The sequence below is a fragment of the Xyrauchen texanus genome, chromosome 17 (assembly GCF_025860055.1).
Source record: "Xyrauchen texanus isolate HMW12.3.18 chromosome 17, RBS_HiC_50CHRs, whole genome shotgun sequence".
Lineage (NCBI taxonomy): Eukaryota > Metazoa > Chordata > Actinopteri > Cypriniformes > Catostomidae > Xyrauchen > Xyrauchen texanus.
Genome location: NC_068292.1, coordinates 40,048,134 through 40,066,400, shown reverse-complemented (window position 1 = coordinate 40,066,400; position 18,267 = coordinate 40,048,134). Strand labels below are relative to the sequence as shown.

The window sequence follows — 18,267 nt, the reverse complement described above, 5'->3', positions numbered from 1 at the left end:
GATCAGTTGAATACCACTTTGTTGAATTAAAGTATAAATTTCCTTCCGAAACAGCAAAATATTTACATTATTCTAAACTTTTGGCTGCCAGTGTATATAAATATTATATATATATTTAAAATGAAGTTCATTAAAATGCATTACATTATTTTGGCAGTAAAGCATTGATAACACAATATAAAAAGTAGCGTTAGAAGTCAATACTTTATTTATTTCCATTATATTGAACATTTCCAGGAACCATCACCTTATCGTGGTGGAGAGGTTTGTGTGCCCTTATGAACCTGAGGGCTGAGTTGTCTGGAGCCAGGTGCTCCTGGTAGGGTCTCCCAAGGCAAAGTGGTCTCAGGTGAGGGGCCAGACTAAGAATGGTTCACAAAGACTCCATGGTAAAAACGGCAAGAGGAAGAGTTACCCTGCCCGGAGGGTAGTAATCTCATTGTCATGGAGGCACAGCCCAAAGAAGCGACGTGACACCCCCCTCTATAGCTTGGGCCCACCGCCCACTGGAGAAAACGCAGGAGTCGGGTGCGCTGCCATATGGGTGGCAGTGAAGGCCGGGGGTCTCGACGGACCAGACCCAGGCGGCAAAGGCTAGCTCTAGGGGCGTGGAACGTCACCTCGCTGGAGGGGAAGAAGCCGGAACTGGTGAGGGAGGTGGAGCGCTACCAGTTGGATCTGGTGGGGCTTACTTCGATGCACAGTCTTGGCTCTGGATCCATACTCTCGGATAGGGGATGGACTGTATCTCCCTATGCCTATGGGTTGTGGGGGGAAAACTCGGACTGTTGTCTGTGCATATGCACCGACCAGCAGTTCAGAGTATTCTGCATTCTTGGTCATGGATAACATGCCTCTTCAACATTGCATGGAAGTCTGGGACAGTGCAGTGGGAGTGGGAGAACGGGGTGGTGGTTCCCCTCTTCAAAAAGGGGGATCAGAGAGTGTGTGCCAACTACAGGGGTATCACACTTCTCAGCCTCCCTGGTAAAGTTTACTCCAAGGTGCTGGAGAGGAGGGTTCGGCTGATTGTCAAAGAGGCCGATATTGAAGAGGAACAATGCGGTTTCCGTCCTGGAACGACGGACCAGATCTGTACTCTCGCAAGGATCCTGGAGGGGGCCTAAGAGTATGCCCAACTGGTCTACATTTGTTTTGTGGATCTGGAGAAGGCATATGTCCGGGTCCCCCGGGAGATACTGTGGGAGTACGGGGTGGGGGGGTCCCTTCTTAGGGTGATCAATCCCTGTACGTCCAAAGCGAGAGCTGTGTCCGGGTCCTCGGCACGAAGTCGAGTTCATTCCATGTGGGATTTGGTCTCCGCCAGGGCTGCGCTTTGTCACTAATCCTGTTTGTGATATTCATGGATAGGATATCGAGGTGTAGTCGGGGTGGGGAAGGTGTGTGGATCAGTGGGCTGGGGATCTCATCGCTGCTTTTTGCAGATGATGTAGTCTTCATGTCATCATCGGTCCGTGACCTTCCGCTCTCACTCTCTTCTTATTTAATAAAACGCATTAAATAAATATGCTCAATCGAGAGCCCTCATATATAAATAAAACATATTATTTTTAATAATTTGTTATTTACTGATAACATTTGTTTCATTGTAATGGCCATTACAGGTTTAACATTACTTAGGATGTGGTTTAAAATTCAAAATCAAACATTTCCTTCTTTTTTTTATGTTTTTGAATCACTTTCCATTAAAGTGTGTATATTTTGATATCATAATTGACCAAAAATGTCGAGATTACTGCAATAAAATTGTTTTGCTTATTTCACCAACCCCTTCATCTCAAAATGTCCCTCTCAGCACAATACACACACGCAGATGCTCACTTCACACTTATGGGGCTTTTCCCATGCACAGTACAACTCGACTCTGCTTGCTTTTTTGGGGTTTTCCACTGTGGATAGTACCTGGTACCTGATTTTTTTAGTACCACCTCAGTCGAGGTTCTAAGCGAGCCGAGCCGATACTAAATGTGACGTCATCTGATCCTGCAGATCACTGATTGGTCAAGGAGAATCGTCACTACCAGCGTCACTGGATTTCCGATACGCGACATCAACCCGCTAGTTTTAAAGTTAGTAACAGTGATAGCAGTATCATTTGTTCACGCGACTTTCGAATTGTGAAAAAAGAAATGGCTGTGCGCAAAACCACACCATGGTCAATAAACGAGGTGCAGACGGTCCACTCGTTAGCGATGAGTCTCTCAAGAATTGTCTCAGCTGTTGGCCACACACGGCTACAACCGGACCTACCAACAGTGTAGGGAAAAGTTAAAAAACTTAAACGTGACTACAGAACCATCAAGGAAAAGTTGAAGTGGTTTGACCAAATGGACACTATCTAAACCAGCGAGCGATGGGAGGGAGAGTGCCTTGGACTCGATGAAGGATGGTACATTTTGTTACGTTAACTCTATACTCTGCTTGAAAGCTTCACTTTATTTAGTTGTCCATCTTCTGGATGCTTGCTTCTAAAACAACCAGGCCAATTTAACTGTTAGACTTGTGTAAAATCACCATGCAACAACTTCTTTATGCAGCACAATGCTAACAGCTAGCGGTTGTGTTATTTTGGTCAGTTTTGTTGTGTTAAAATTATGTCACGGCAGTAGAGGCAGCGAAACTATAATGATCAGCCCATAATCCCACCCACGTTGATGCGGCACTGAACTGCAGTGGAAATGCAAGCTCAGAAAAGTAAAGCGAGTTGAGGCGAGTCGAACCGTAACGTGCAGTGGAAAAGTGCCATTAGCAAATCCTCCTAGTCTGAGAGGCTTTTGTCTCTGCTATCAACAAAATGAAAACCAGACTGTCTTGCTGTCTACCACCTACATAGGCAGCTGACTTCTAATGCACCATCCTAACTGAACTCCACTATGTGCTTTATACAAATAGCCTTCTTCAAGCAAAGCACACAGGATGCTTGACTCTCAATGTATTTCAATAGATAACAAAGTAACAACACATTGCTTAAATAATGATGCAATGCTCAAATCAGCATAAAAATAGCACACACAAATACTGGGTACAACATTACATTTTTCAATTAAACAATAACTATTTTTACAAGGCAATTCATAGTAAATACATAAGCATCCAATTGTATTCTGAATGTCAATCAAAAAGCAAAAAAATAGCCAGATCTATCAAGCTATAATGCCCAGCTTTTGTTCTAAAGAAGGACATTTGCCACCACGCACTATCATGCTACTTAACAGGTCACTTTAGCAGAGGATTCCAGAGGCAGTAAAATGCCAGCATTCGGGATGGCAGTGAGAGGGGAGACCTGCTCAGCAAATTGAAAACTGTAATTCAATCACATTACATATATAAGAGGCAATATAAATAATTTTCTTGTCATCCCACCAAATGGCCCTATTTACTACGTAACTTGCATATTAATTATTTAAATCATTTGAAAAGCAATTTCATTTTTAACAGTGTTCCCTTCCAGAAGAATACATGCTGTCTCATTTGTGTATCTGGGTATTGAAGCCATTTTCCACATTGTGAACAATTATTTGTACAAAAGATGCAAAGCTCCACAATTCATTATTTACCAGGCAGCTGCAACAGGTGGTCAAACAGACAGATACTGTAGATTTACACAGCCTGGGCGCATCCCACACGACATACATTACATTGTTTACAATGCCTTTCATTTAACAAACAACATCCACTGGCATAACAGGGACCATGATGAAAAAGATGGTGATGTAATTTTGTTTAAAACATGACTCTGTGAATATGACTGTAATTGGGTGAATCTCACAAAATTGTTAACATTTTTCAAGCCATTTCTAATTTCTAAATTATATGAAATTAGAAATTCAAATTCAAATAGAAAAATAAAATAAAGCAATCAATAAAAATATAACATTCATGATTTTAATGAATTAATAAATTTGAAATAAAGATTATGAAGCCTGTTTTCAAAACCTTAGAGATTTGCATTAATTTCAAGATTAAGCACACTTTTACATTACAGTAAATTTCCCCCAAATCTTCTTACCGTAATGCAAAAATGTGATATATTATTTTAAATGTAAGGAATTTAAACATAATGCTATTATTTGTTGTACTGGCATTCATTTACTTTAGTTTAAAATCACTGAACTACACCGTTTCCTAACCATGTACAATGCAAGTTCCCACATGCAATGAGCAGTTTGTCAGTCCACATTGAATTTTAAACTACGGACACAATCACAGCCATTCAGAACATATTTTATGCTTAAATGTACAGTTATGAGGGACTGGATTAAGGACCAATGACATTTCACTATGGGAAGGGCTATCCAGAGTAGCAAAGCAGAAATCCAAAAAAATATCTGTGATGGGGTGGAGGGCGGGGCTGGGTCGTGATTTTACACATCCGGCCCCTTATCAGGCTAATCAAGCCTCCGAGAGGGATAAAGGCCACCTGCGTGACGGTGGTGCGACAGAGAGAGAGCATTTACGGGCAGCTGTCTGTCCTATGTGTGTGTTTGTGTCTTTTGGTTTGAGTTCTTCATTAAAAATATTATTTATATTGTCAAGCCGGTTCTCGCCTCCTCCTTTCCATTGAACTGCTTTACACTGTTGTTGAAGACCCAGGAACGGGGAGGGATACGACGTAGGGGAGTTCTCGGCGCTACCATCCACCCCAATGGAGCAGCCGCGGCCATCTGGGGACGGAGGAGCCTGGCGGCCTGGAAGCAGAGGAACGGCCGCCGACTGCGAGGGGAGAAGGGATTCTTAACCAATGCTGCCAGGGGCTAAAATGCGCAAGCGGGGAGGGGCTCACTGCAGACCGCCTGGAGCGTGAGAACCGCTGCCAGGGGCGGGGGAGACCCCTTCTGTTCCCCGAGAATGCTGTGGGGCGTTCTGTCTGCCAGGGTCTGGAGGAATGCCTCCGATCCACCCGGGGAGGCATAGCTGTCGTCCGTTAAAGGGTGGAGGAGTGGCCGAGGACCACGCTACGCCGTATCGGAGAACCGGCGAGTAAGTGTTTTCTTCTCTCTCTCTCTCTCTCTCACCTCTCTCTCTCCCACTACCGCTCCGTGTTGGCCTTTTCCCTCTCTTTAAAATGTTACAGTTTTTTTTGCACAACCCTATTTTTCATTATTGTTTCCCTCCCCCTGTCCCCTCCCAGATTCAGGAAGGCGGGGATCACCTGCTGGCAGATGGGGCATAAAGGCATGCCCTCCCCCAGTGTCAGAGGCTCCCCGGCCTGAGAGAACAAGGGGGGAATGTGACAGGGTGGAGGGAGGGCCGGGTCGTGATTTTACCCGGCCCCTTATCAGGTTAATCAAGCCTCCGAGAGGGATAAAGGCTGACTGCAGACGGTGGTGCGACAGAGAGAGAGTGTTGGCAGCTGTCCGTCCTATGTGTGTGTTTGTGTCTTTTGGTTTTAGTTCTTTACTAAAAATATTATTTATATTGTCAAGCCGGTTCTCGCCTCCTCCTTTCCATTGAACTGCTTTACAATATCCTGTTATTTTTCACAATCGGTTAGAACAAAAACTCAGATATACATAGAAGAGATTTTATCACTTTTATCACTTAAGTTGCTTTATCGCATCAAGCCTGGTTAGGACATATTACAGTTATATTTAAACACATTTCATTTCAATATGCTTCTCCCTCTTTTAACAACAAACCATTTTTTTCAACCTCTTCCCATCATCTTTCATTATTTGCTTTGAGTCTTTACAGATTGATTATTTGGGCACAAATTATGAGTGTGTTATTAATTTCTTTAGCCAATAGTTCTCTTTGACACATTTGGGATGATAAAGTATTGCTAACAAGGCCCAAGCTTAATACATCTGGTGTATATCAGACAGTGAGAGAGACAGCAGAAGCCTTGAGTCAATGGATCTGGGAGTGAGTGTGGTGGAACAGGGGAAGGAGGGGAGAATATAGGCGAATGGTAAGAAGCATCTCGACAGCAGTCTCTCTGGAAAGAATAGAGCCACTGTGAGTCACATTAACCCTGAAATAAATCTCTCAGTGTGCGCTGTCACCATGGCCACCATCACTCCTGCCCTCTGCTACATCAGCATCACCCAGCATCCTCTCTGCTCTGCCTCCATTTTAGCCCAAAAAAAATCCAGAGCAAACTGGAATGAGCCACATTTGGAGGGATGCTGTCAATCTGACATTTCATTAAAGACAGGAAGTCTATCATATTGTTGCTAGTGTGTCCATCTTGTGGTATATATGGTCTGTGCTTGAATCAAGCTTGAGCTTAAAACTTCATTGTCTTAAGTACAATACATTTATAATATTGTTATATTTACATTTATGCATTTGGCAGACGCTTTTATCCAAAGCGACTTACAGTGCACTTATTACAGGGACAATCCCCCCGGAGCAATCTGGAGTTAAGTGCCTTGCTCAAGGGCCCAACAGTGGCATCTTGGTGGTGCTGGGGCTTGAACCCCGACCTTCTGGTCAGTAACCCTGAACCTCAACCACTGAGCCACCACTGCCCCAGTTTGTGAATATTTATTGTGATCGTATAGTAAAGTTTGGATTAACTTGGTCGGATACGAATAGACATGACATGGATATAAAATAATGTAATCGATATGATTGATAGCACTAGAAGTTGTTGACTACATCATCCACTTTTTTTGTATATATGAACTCATGATGGCGCACGTTAAAGAGTTCACATGGGATGACAGCAGGGCAAATAAAACTATTACAATGACTCATACGTCATTAGAAAACTCCATCTACATTACAATGTTTAATCCATACAGCCATACAGAGTATAACATTCGATATGTACTGAAATACACCAGAATTACCCACAGCATTTCTCCATAACTCTAACTGCTGCAAAATCAGATTTCCCTTAGTAGGGCACAATTCTCAGAGAAATCATCCTTGTTAAAGTCAACATGAAATCAAAATGCACTATATTTACTTCCTATGCCCGTTCCTGGTCTTATTGTGTGATTCATCAGTGCACATCATTCTTTTATTGAGATGCAATAACTCTGTCTCTGAATCTACTAATTTTATCATCTGATGTCATCACCAGTCTATGGGATGAATATAGTATCAAAAGTATTCTCAAATGCTTAAACACTTATCCATCAATTCGATAAATGTCATACATGCATCTTACTGTCCATACACAAATGTCTTTCAACTTGTGTCTGTGAAAATCCTAATTAAATTAATGTGCAGCGATTTGTACAAATAGAGACATGTTTGTGAATACAAATGTTCCCTTTTGTATAAATGTAACAGTTTGTATGTCTAACCAAAGGAAGATGTTCCAAATTACACACAAAATGGCCTTGTGAATCATTTTGATAGTGTATTTATCCCATACAAGCCCTCCCCTTTAACAATCTGCCATCATTCCATCATGCCACTTTTTACAATCCAATCCATTATCAGTGGATAGAATACATTTTATTTTCATGTTGAATATCCTGTTTCCTTCAGAAACAATATGTCACATTAAGTAAAATCAGCCTGATCTCATGAAAATTACATGACTGTGCAGACATTTTTTTGGCAAAATGACATTACATGGATCCTTATTTGTGCCGCTAATAGCTAATTTGATTTTCTCCCAAAAAAATTGGTTTTTAAGGTTAAAGCTCTACTGAGTTTTAAATCAACAAAACATTCCTCCCTACCCTAAACAGTGAACCTAAACCTAACTAATAGTTTCATTAAACGCAAATTTGAGACAAAAAGTTATTTTAATAAACCACATAATTTTGTGCTTCTATTACACTTTTGTCTCACTATCAACATAGTGTCAACTATCGCATAGTTAAATCACCTTTAAATCAGCTTTTACATGTGGTTATGAAATGCAAATGTTCAAATACTGTATCGCTTACTTAAGTCATGCTTTATAGTAAAAATGTTTAGCTGTCATGAGATTGCATTGTGTGAGGAACAGGAAAAAAACGTAAGTGTTTATGAACTGATAATCTGCTGTCTTACTGGTGATTTGTGTGACAGGGAATAAAACTCATTGCCTATGTTTACATGGACAACAGAAAGCAACTTATTGCGAAAAAACAGTTTTCCGGTTTACATGCTCTATATAAGCTGCGTACTCTACTCCCATATACACGTGGCTCGTTCAGTCAGCTGCTTTCTCCACAGCAGTGTAATTTCTCAGTGATGCATGTTTTACAAACATGGGGTATGATATTCCAGAGTTGCTGCTGTGTTAGTTACCTTCACTCTCTATCATGACATGCTGCACAATTATGCTTCAATCATTTTCCTGGGTATAGTTTATAGTGTATGTGATTTTCCCTCTGGACTCCCAGAAATGTTCAATTCTTTCCACTGTGTTGACTTCTTATTGGGCTCCATCCTATGAAGTTTGTTTTCCAGGTCTGTTCCACACACGCACACTCTTCAAACACCCATCAGAACGTCGTTTACATGGCCAAATTAAGCTGTGTTTTCCGAGAGAAACCTTAAACCGCTTTCAGCCATTCTGCGCATTTACACCCATAACGTACTGCAGTTCTGAAGAAACCACTTCCTCTTCTCGCATCATCTTGAAACTAAGGATATTTGGATCTAACTTCGAGAAAATTCAAAATAAATGTGCTTATCTATGCATGTTTTCACCACATATATATGGGGCATTGTTATTTGTTACACTTCAAAGAGGTTGGCAGCCTTTACCCATCTGTCTGTCAATACACACTGGGACAGTAATATATAGATTTATGTTCAAACACAAGTGGGTCGAGCTCTGTGTGTAAAGATGAAATCATTTTGAGGTTCTGCTTCAATATTGCTTTCCTCTTTACATATACTGTACAGTATATTTGGCTCTGTTCTAAACACAACAGGGTCATGCCTGTTGAGAATAGGGCTGTCAACGAATATTCTAAATTCGAATATATATTCGAATAGTTTTAAAAAACAGAAATTCGAAGGTGAAAATTAATATTCGAATGTGGAAAAAAGCGCCCGCTGGTAGCAGATGTGCGGCTGTCTGCTTTAGCGAGTGGGCGTGCTGCCTGAGGGGTCTTTGTTGTCACATTTCTCGAATTGTGTGCCTCATTTTATTTAACGTTAAACAGAAACATGACTAAAATGTAAGGCTACTGTACTGACTGAATAGATGTTGCATGAATAAGGTAGGTTAGATACAGCAGTTTCATGCACTGCAGGCTTCCACTGGTTTGATTATTTACCGTTTCATGTCAAGGAAAAGTTCCATGTTTACCACAGCACAGCTCGCTCGGAGCGCTCAATGTCGGTTCTATATACTGTAAAACTTCAATTAATGTTAATAATTTGTTTTAATCACTGAATGAAGCCTGCTATATTTGGGACAAGAGTCGCGACCTTATATTGCTTGCACAAAACTCTTGATCAGCACTCAACATTTGTTTATTGTTGTTGTTCTTTTAAACCGTTATGCGCAGAGAGCGTGAGGGCGAGAGAGAGAGAGAAAGAGTGCCTGCGCGTGCGAGCGAGCGTGAGGTCTTGGCCATTAGTTGATTTACTTGTTTTTGTGTAGGTAATACGTTGTCAAATATGTTTAAACTTAAATAAACTACCTATACAAATAGTTATGTCTCTTTGTATTAATTTGTCCTGTTATTGACGTAATGCGCGTCATTGACCAAATGCGCAACCAGATATTCGAATAGTTCGAATATATGTGTTTTTTTTAGAGGGAATATTCGAATGTCATTTTTGAGCAATTTTGACAGCCCTAGTTGAGAAGTAACTTTTGCATTATTATGTTGAAAATCTTATGCTTGTGCTGTAATTTAAGGAAGTATTTCTATAAAAAGAAATAACTCTATATATCATTAGAATTTAAAAGATCCACTGATACTATATTACTGGAGGAACATGTAATTAAGGAACTGGCCTTTGTCATTTAAAAGGATTCTAGAAAAGACTAACAGGATGTGAAGTGTTATTGAGGACATAGGAAAAACCTATTGATTACCAATTAGGGATGCACTGATATGACATTTTTCTGATACGAAACATTATTTCTGATTTTAACAAAGTAATATGGGCCAGTACTGATATTTTCCACATACTCCTCTTATTTGGTCATCAGATCACTGCTTTACTTACTGTATTATAATAAATGAACAGCGAGGCACAAAAGCTATTTTATTGCTCTAACAATTAATCAATTCAATTGAAGATGCATTGGATTTGTTGACGCATGACAGACCAAAATTTTAATTTTATATATACAATTTTATATATATATATATATATATATATATATATATATATATATACCCTGCGATGGACTGGCGACCTGTCCAGGGTGTCCCCCGCCTTTCGCCCAATGTTAGCTGGGATAGGCTCCAGCCCCCCGCTATATATATTATAGCATGACCAGTGATGTAGGGGAACAAAGGTTATTTTGCACTTCTAAAACATTTTTCACTGTTTTTGCAGTTCTAAACAATAGAACTCAAATTTTACCTATTTTGATTCAGCATGATTTTTCAGATTTCATTTATTTTGGTAGGTATTTCTTTATATTATATACAAAGACAAAACTTTATACAATGCAATACATTTACATAATTAATTTAAAGTAAATCATAGTTTTTTTCATTTTGCTGTTTTCATGCATATGACTGATAAGCAAATGTAAGCAAGTGTCACACAAAGACATGACAAAGTGGCAAAATCGTTTAAAAATCACCTCTATGTTCAAGTAATTGTGGTATTGAGTTATAAGAGAACTTACTAATATAATTTCCATCTTTAAAACTGTGAATGTAATATTTTATCCAAGATATTAAGATATGTATTGCATAAGCAGGACTGACCCACCAAACTGAGTGGCAATCCAATATTCATTGAGTTCTATATGATGACCCAATCTGACAAAACATCAGCACCAGCAAAGATCAGTGATAAACACTTCCTGCTGTTAAAGCTACACACACACACACTTCACACTGAACGTTTTCCTCTCTCTGTTTCTCCTTTGCCGCATCACTCCTCTGAGGATTCCACTCAAAGTAACACTGAAAAGAGCACTGCAGCGCATAGAGCACGCAATGATTGAGAAACCACTGCAATCCTGGACAGCACCAGAGGAGAGACAGCCTACAAATCAATTCACATTTAGAGAAAACGCTTCGCTATAAGTGCTTGAGATGGTTTTGGCCACTTGCACCCCATCAGATCAAAGTTAGGGCTTTGGAAGTATGATCATACAGTAGCTCCTTCTAAGAATGGCTGATTGAGGAAGTATGAATGAATACAGAAGCATCATTAAACTTCTGGACAGGAAAGACAGACATACAGCATTTTAAAGTCTGCATTTAAAGTGCAATTCAAAACAACCAACATAAAGATCTGTATTAACTCTCGCTTACATTTGTATTTACATTTACTCGTTTAGCAGATGCTTTTATCCAAGGCGACTTAAAACGAGAACATATGAAAAGATGTGAAATAATCCAACTGAAAACAAAACAAGTACACAAGCACTGCCCACCCTGCCACTACTATGTGAAAGTCTGCATATACAATCACTACTACCAATGTACTGTAATTGTAAAGCTCTAAACAAATCACCAATACTAGCTTATACTGTATAAGCTTTACATACAAGCAGTCCTAATCAATATTAAAAACTTTGCATTTACTATCAATTCTACTAACATAAAGCTTATCAGCATATCAATACTATCAACATAAATCTCTTCATATACTATCAATATTCTAACACTGAGCCCTGCATACTGTATACTACTACAAAATAGAAATCTATGCATGCACTATCAATAATAGTAAATATATACATAACACTCGACAAATACTGTTAATACAACCAACATAAATCTTTGCATGTACTATCAATATAATACAATATCAAGGTCTACCGGTTATATTCTATTCTTATAAAGGAAAAGTAAAGAGAAAAATTGTCATTGCATGCACTTATCAGAGACGATTGTTTGCAGTTCAAAAGCATTGTTTCATTGAAAGAGCAACAATGATATGGGCACATGTAGTCACACATCACAGTGAATCCAGCCAATTTGAGCATTCAAACCAAATGGCACAAGCAGTCGTGACAAGATTGAATGGGCCAAATCATCGTGAATATTCATATAGGCCTATATATATATATATATATATATATATATATCACTATACACACACACACACACACACACACACACACACACACACACACACACACACACACACACACACACACATATGTACCAGGTTTTCATTCTTCGTGCTGCAAGGTCATTTTGATCCTTCAATATATCACGCGTTATAAACCTCATTTAATCAATATTTTTCATGATTAATCGAATGCAGAAAATATGAAACCACGATACCAGCACCAAAATCAGAGTGTGAGCGAAATTAATAAGTCACATTTTATTCCGATGGCTATTAGGTGAAGGGGCGAGGCTTAGGGTACGTTGATGTCTCTATGGGAATATATGTCTTTTTATCAGTTACTCTTTTAATCGTCTCTTTAACCCATGCTAACGGAACATTTAAGTAAATAAACAAACAAAAAAAGCCTAATTTGCTACGTGGGGAGGCAATAGGCTATTTTTGGTAGCCTATTGAAATAATGCATGAGCCATGTGGAATGAAAAAAGACTGCTTTAAAAATAATAATAATACCATTAACGCTGGATTTTATATAAAAGGGAAAAAACGTATTTTTGATGTATAGTGTGTTTGCATCCATCATTGATGTGCTCAGATCATTTTTTTCCCGAATGAATCTCATCCCTGAAAAACAGATAGGGGAAAACTGCAACAGATAACATTAAAAAAAAAACACATATGCATTGATAATAAAACGCCACCCGTGTTTAATTTTAAACATGAGCATCTTTAAATCATAATAGAGACCATTTTATAATTAGCTACAAAATACAAATAGGATATCGCGTCACTTACCAGTGCGATTCTGCTCCAATAATTTTTCCAAGTGCTGTCAAGAATATTTTTTAGAAGATACGGCGAATTTTAGTGGTGATGATGAGGAAAGCTGTATGACATTGCCTGTATCTTCACCCTGAAAGATAGGCACGCGTGACGTCTAACCGGGGTGCAAACCTACTACACAGGCTATTTTCTTTTAACGATTTCTACTATGGCGAAGGCTTAACTCATGAATATTAATGATCTCACACTGACACTGCATGGTTACTTTCTTGGAGCGTCCAGTTACGTAATATTATTAATATTTATAAGCCAAGCCTTCTCCATAGTAGGCTTAATTCATAGGCCAGATGGCTAGTGCCTTCTTTACAGCCCCTGCCTTGTAGCCAATCAGTAATTTTTATTGAACGCAATTAATATTTATAAGAGATCGTTCACACCGAAACGTTACGGCGTCTGACTGCGCTGTTTGTCTATGTAAACATGCGCTTATTTCTGACCTTTGTGCCGCGTCTCGCTGTGTTTTCAGTGTCTCGCGCAGGAAGGCTGCGTTTTTAGACGCTGTGTCATGTTTAAAGTAACGTCAATTTTTAGAGCAAAAAAACGACCTCGGTCTGACTCTGAACAGCCCCTAAGACAAGTCCTCACCATTGTAGGATTTCCTCATTCGCCAGCTGACTAGCAGCGCACTCGCCAACGACTACCTTTCAGCCAATTATTCGTGCTTAAATGAGCAAACGTGACGTTTGCTAGTTACGTTACATAATTAATATTAATGAGTAAATTCATCACCACAGTGGGATATGAAGAGTACTCCCCCACCTCCTCTAAAGCTAACCAGTGCACCAAACGTGTTATTAGAGCAGAATCACACTCCATTCAATAAAATACACCAATTATTTATGACAAGAACCACTATAATAAAGCAATAAGCCACGAGGGGCCGTTATTTTGCCACGATTTTTTACCAAGGAGTGTTTTAGGATCGACGCGAAGCACCCTGGAATGGCTAATTGCTTTTATTAAATGGCGGCATCCATCAGGAATAGGACAAAGGCACAAGTGTTCAATACAAACTAGTAGACTAACATTTATCATTCATAACAATCCGAATAAAGATTCTGTAGTCAAATACTGTTCATTAGCATGACTATCTGTAGGCCGCGTTAACTGATGCCAGCACGAAAAATACATTGTTGACTGATGTTCCCTTTTTTTCTCAAGTCATTTTTCAAATAACCTTACTTGTGCAAAGAGGAACAGTGACTTTTGTCAAAATGCATAAAATCATAGGCAGCTAAGATTTATTGGCAAGCAAACAGCTTCCTAAAAGCAAGGTGCCTTAATTGAATTATCTACAGAACTGTTGATTAAGTCATCATTTACAAGCTGTTGTTTGCAGTAGGGCCTACACCTCATATGTCACTTTTTCAAAGATTGAGACTTAAGCACTGCAAAACAAGACAAATCTGGTTCAGCATCATTTTGGTTTATTAATTATGAGTGTCTGCATGTTCATTATGAAATTACCAGGTTATCCATATGAAACATGCACTGCAAAACCTGTCACTCTTCAAGGTATTTCTAGAAAAGTCAGAATGATCTGACATAATGAGCTAATTCAGTGCTTAGCAACAGGCAGTATGCCCATGTGACTGGTTTTCAAATAAGGCTGCAAGTCACCATTCTCATGCATGCTTACAACAAGTGCATCTAATGATGAACAGTGCTCTCAAAGAGCAAATGCACCACAGCACTAAAATCTGTTTAAGAACAAAAGCCAACTCCTCAATGTATGCATATAGGTTTCTTTTTTAAAACAAATATCTGTATACTGTACGACCCGGTTAAACAGACAAGACAAAATGTTTTGTTGAATGTCACTTTGTTCAACCATGTGTGTTTGCTGTTTCTCAGTCTATGCTATCCTATTTTGGGAACTGATATTTTAAAATCTCCATGAATTATCTAAAACAGCTAAAGGTAAATTTAGTCATTTCTGTGCCACTAGTGGCACCAAACAGAATCGCAAAAATAGTTTCCTAAACACTCACTCCACTCCTCCCATCTACCATGATTTGTAGATGGCACAAATTTAATAAAGTCCCTAAATGTAATATTTTACATTTACGTTTATGCATTTGGCAGACGCTTTTATCCAAAGCGACTTACAGTGCACTTATTACAGGGACAATCCCCCCGGAGCAACCTGGAGTTAAATGCCTTGCTCAAGGACACAATGGTGGTGGCTGTGGGGATTGAACCAGCGACCTTCTGATTACCAGTTTACCAGTTATGTGCATTAGACCACCACTCCATAACATGCACTGCAAAACTTGTCACTCTTCAAGGTATTTCTAGAAAAGTCAGAATGATCTGACATAATGGGCTAATTCAGTGCTTTGCAACTGGTTTTCAAATATGCAAGTCACAACTGCATGCTTACAACAAGAGCATCTAATGATGTACATTCCTCTCACTAACATTTAGTCTTAATGTAATGAAGGTCCTTACATGTAATAAACGTCCTATATGTAACAACTTTGTCTTTGATGTAATTAATGGTGTAAATGTAATAAAGGTAACTTTGTAATGGGGTTATAAATAGGTTTATTAATGACTAATAATTTCCGTATGCATTCGAAATCATTGATATGCAGTTAAACGAGGCATAATAAGGCAGACTGGCATGCAATACTTGCTAAATAGTGAGACATATTTACTTATATGTTATTCATTTTCAATAAACAGTCACAAGGCTATTATAGATTAAAAGGAGAAGTATGTCATACTGACACAGGTGTACTTTTGAGTGTGCTCTCAATTGCTAAAAAGTCTATGACATGTTTAGGATACTTTTCTTCCGATAACTGTGCCATAAGGGAGCTTTGTATAATTTATGGAATAGGTTTGCGTTTATATGTAGATCTAATGTTTGTACTAACTAATGAAAGTTAGTGTAATGACTTTAGAATAGTTTATTTACTCTACATATGGTTCTGTATGGTTTAAATGGCCTGTTGGCCATTAAACTTTTCATTAACATTTATTACATATAGGGCCGTGATTAAGGACCACACATTTTTACATTTAAGACTTTTATTACATTTAGGACCAGATTTGTATCACATTTAAGAGATTTGTTATATTTAGGACCATTTATTACATTTGTGCCCTCAACAAACTCGTACTATTGGCTGAGCCAGAGGTTGGTTTATTAGAGGTCAAACAAGCAGAGCAGTTCTGTTTTGTTTTTAAAGCACAAAGCCTTGACTGAAAGTTTTTAAGTTTAAACTGCTTTTAAAGTTTTAAGTTTGATGATTTGAATTACTGAGCATTCCGTCGGCCCATTTGAACATTCCGTCAATGTAAGTCTATGGGATTTTTCCAATTTTACCTCATCCGCTCAGTGAAAACCGTACATATGTTCAGTTTGAAAAGACTTGGCACATTTTTCCAGAACAGTCTGAAAGTCTGTGCCAAGTTTGGTGGATATACACTCACCTAAAGGATTATTAGGAACACCTGTTCAATTTCTCATTAATGCAATTATCTAATCAACCAATCACATGGCAGTTGCTTCAATGCATTTAGGGGTGTGGTCCTGGTCAAGACAATCTCCTGAACTCCAAACTGAATGTCAGAATGGGAAAGAAAGGTGATTTAAGCAATTTTGAGCGTGGCATGGTTGTTGGAGCCAGATGGGCCGGTCTGAGTATTTCACAATCTGCTCAGTTACTGGGATTTTCACGCACAACCATTTCTAGGGTTTACAAAGAATGGTGTGAAAAGGGAAAAACATCCAGTATGTGGCAGTCCTGTGGGCGAAAATGTCTTGTTGATGCTAGAGGTCAGAGGAGAATGGGCCGACTGATTCAAGCTGATAGAAGAGCAACTTTGCCTGAAATAACCACTCGTTACAACCGAGGTATGCAGCAAAGCATTTGTGAAGCCACAACACGCACAACCTTGAGGCGGATGGGCTACAACAGCAGAAGACCCCACCGGGTACCACTCATCTCCACTACAAATAGGAAAAAGAGGCTACAATTTGCAAGAGCTCACCAAAATTGAACAGTTGAAGACTGTAAAAATGTTGCCTGGTCTGATGAGTCTCGATTTCTGTTGAGACATTCAGATGGTAGAGTCAGAATTTGGCATAAACAGAACGAGAACATGGATCCATCATGCCTTGTTACCACTGTGCAGGCTTGTGGTGGTGGTGTAATGGTGTGGGGGATGTTTTCTTGGCACACTTTAGGGCCCCTTAGTGCCAATTGGGCATCGTTTAAATGCCACGGCCTACCTGAGCATTGTTTCTGACCATGTCCATCCCTTTATGGCCACCATGTACCCATCCTCTGATGGCTACTTCCAGCAGGATAATGCACCATGTCACAAATCTCGAATCATTTCAAATTGGTTTCTTGAACATGACAATGAGTTCACTGTACTAAAATGGCCCCCACAGTCACCAGATCTCAACCCAATAGAGCATCTTTGGGATGTGGTGGAACGGGAGCTTCGTGCCCTGGATGTGCATCCCACAAATCTCCATCAACTGCAAGATGCTATCCTATCAATATGGGCCAATATTTCTAAAGAATGCTTTCAGCACCTTGTTGAATCAATGCCACGTAGAATTAAGGCAGTTCTGAAGGCGAAAGGGGGTCAAACACAGTATTAGTATGGTGTTCCTAATAATCCTTTAGGTGAGTGTATTACTGTATTGCTTTAGTATTATAAATGTTGGTCACGATTTAAGGATTTTGAAAAACCCTAAACAATTTTGTAGATTAACAGTATGTTGGTTTCGTCATGCCAAATTAACTTCTTGTTCAATGTGATTCCTAGCAACCTTGTCACAACAATGGATTACTTCATTAACACCATAACAGACTGGCATTTCTCTTAGTGCCCTAAAAAGTGGGGGGACTGCACCTTTCAGCTATTTACAGCACCAACAGATGGTCCTCCAGCTCAAAATGTTAATTTTTGCTCTGGGCATCATTCCTCTCATCGTTCTAAAGAAAAAGTCAGTACTAACTATTGTTAATTGCTTCCTGCAGACTGGTATTTCTCTTAGTGCCCTAAAAAGTGTGACACTGCAGTCTCGACTGAAAGCAAGCTGGATTGTTATTTTTGGAGGAACATCTATATAGGCCAATCTCCATTACTCTTTTGCAAAATACGTTTTCTTTCTTCAGAAATACCTCTTTCATACAGGTTATAATTGGCTATGATGAATTAAAATGCCTCTGAAATCTCTCTTTCTCCAAATTTACAAAACAGTGCAAGAACGGTTCCAGCTGCTGAAGGGCCTGTTTGTACAGCAAATCAAAAGTA

The 18,267-nt window shown here is 39.3% G+C and overlaps 1 protein-coding gene across 1 annotated transcript in view; it reads right to left on the bottom strand.

Moving 5' to 3' along the window:
* LOC127658464 (synaptic vesicle glycoprotein 2A-like) overlaps positions 1–13,085 on the bottom strand; it is a 51,405-nt gene extending 38,320 nt beyond the window's left edge. The window contains 1 exon segment of the mRNA XM_052147789.1: positions 12,937–13,085. The gene's annotated coding sequence lies outside the window, so the exon portion shown is untranslated.
* Between the last annotated feature and the right edge of the window lie 5,182 nt (positions 13,086–18,267).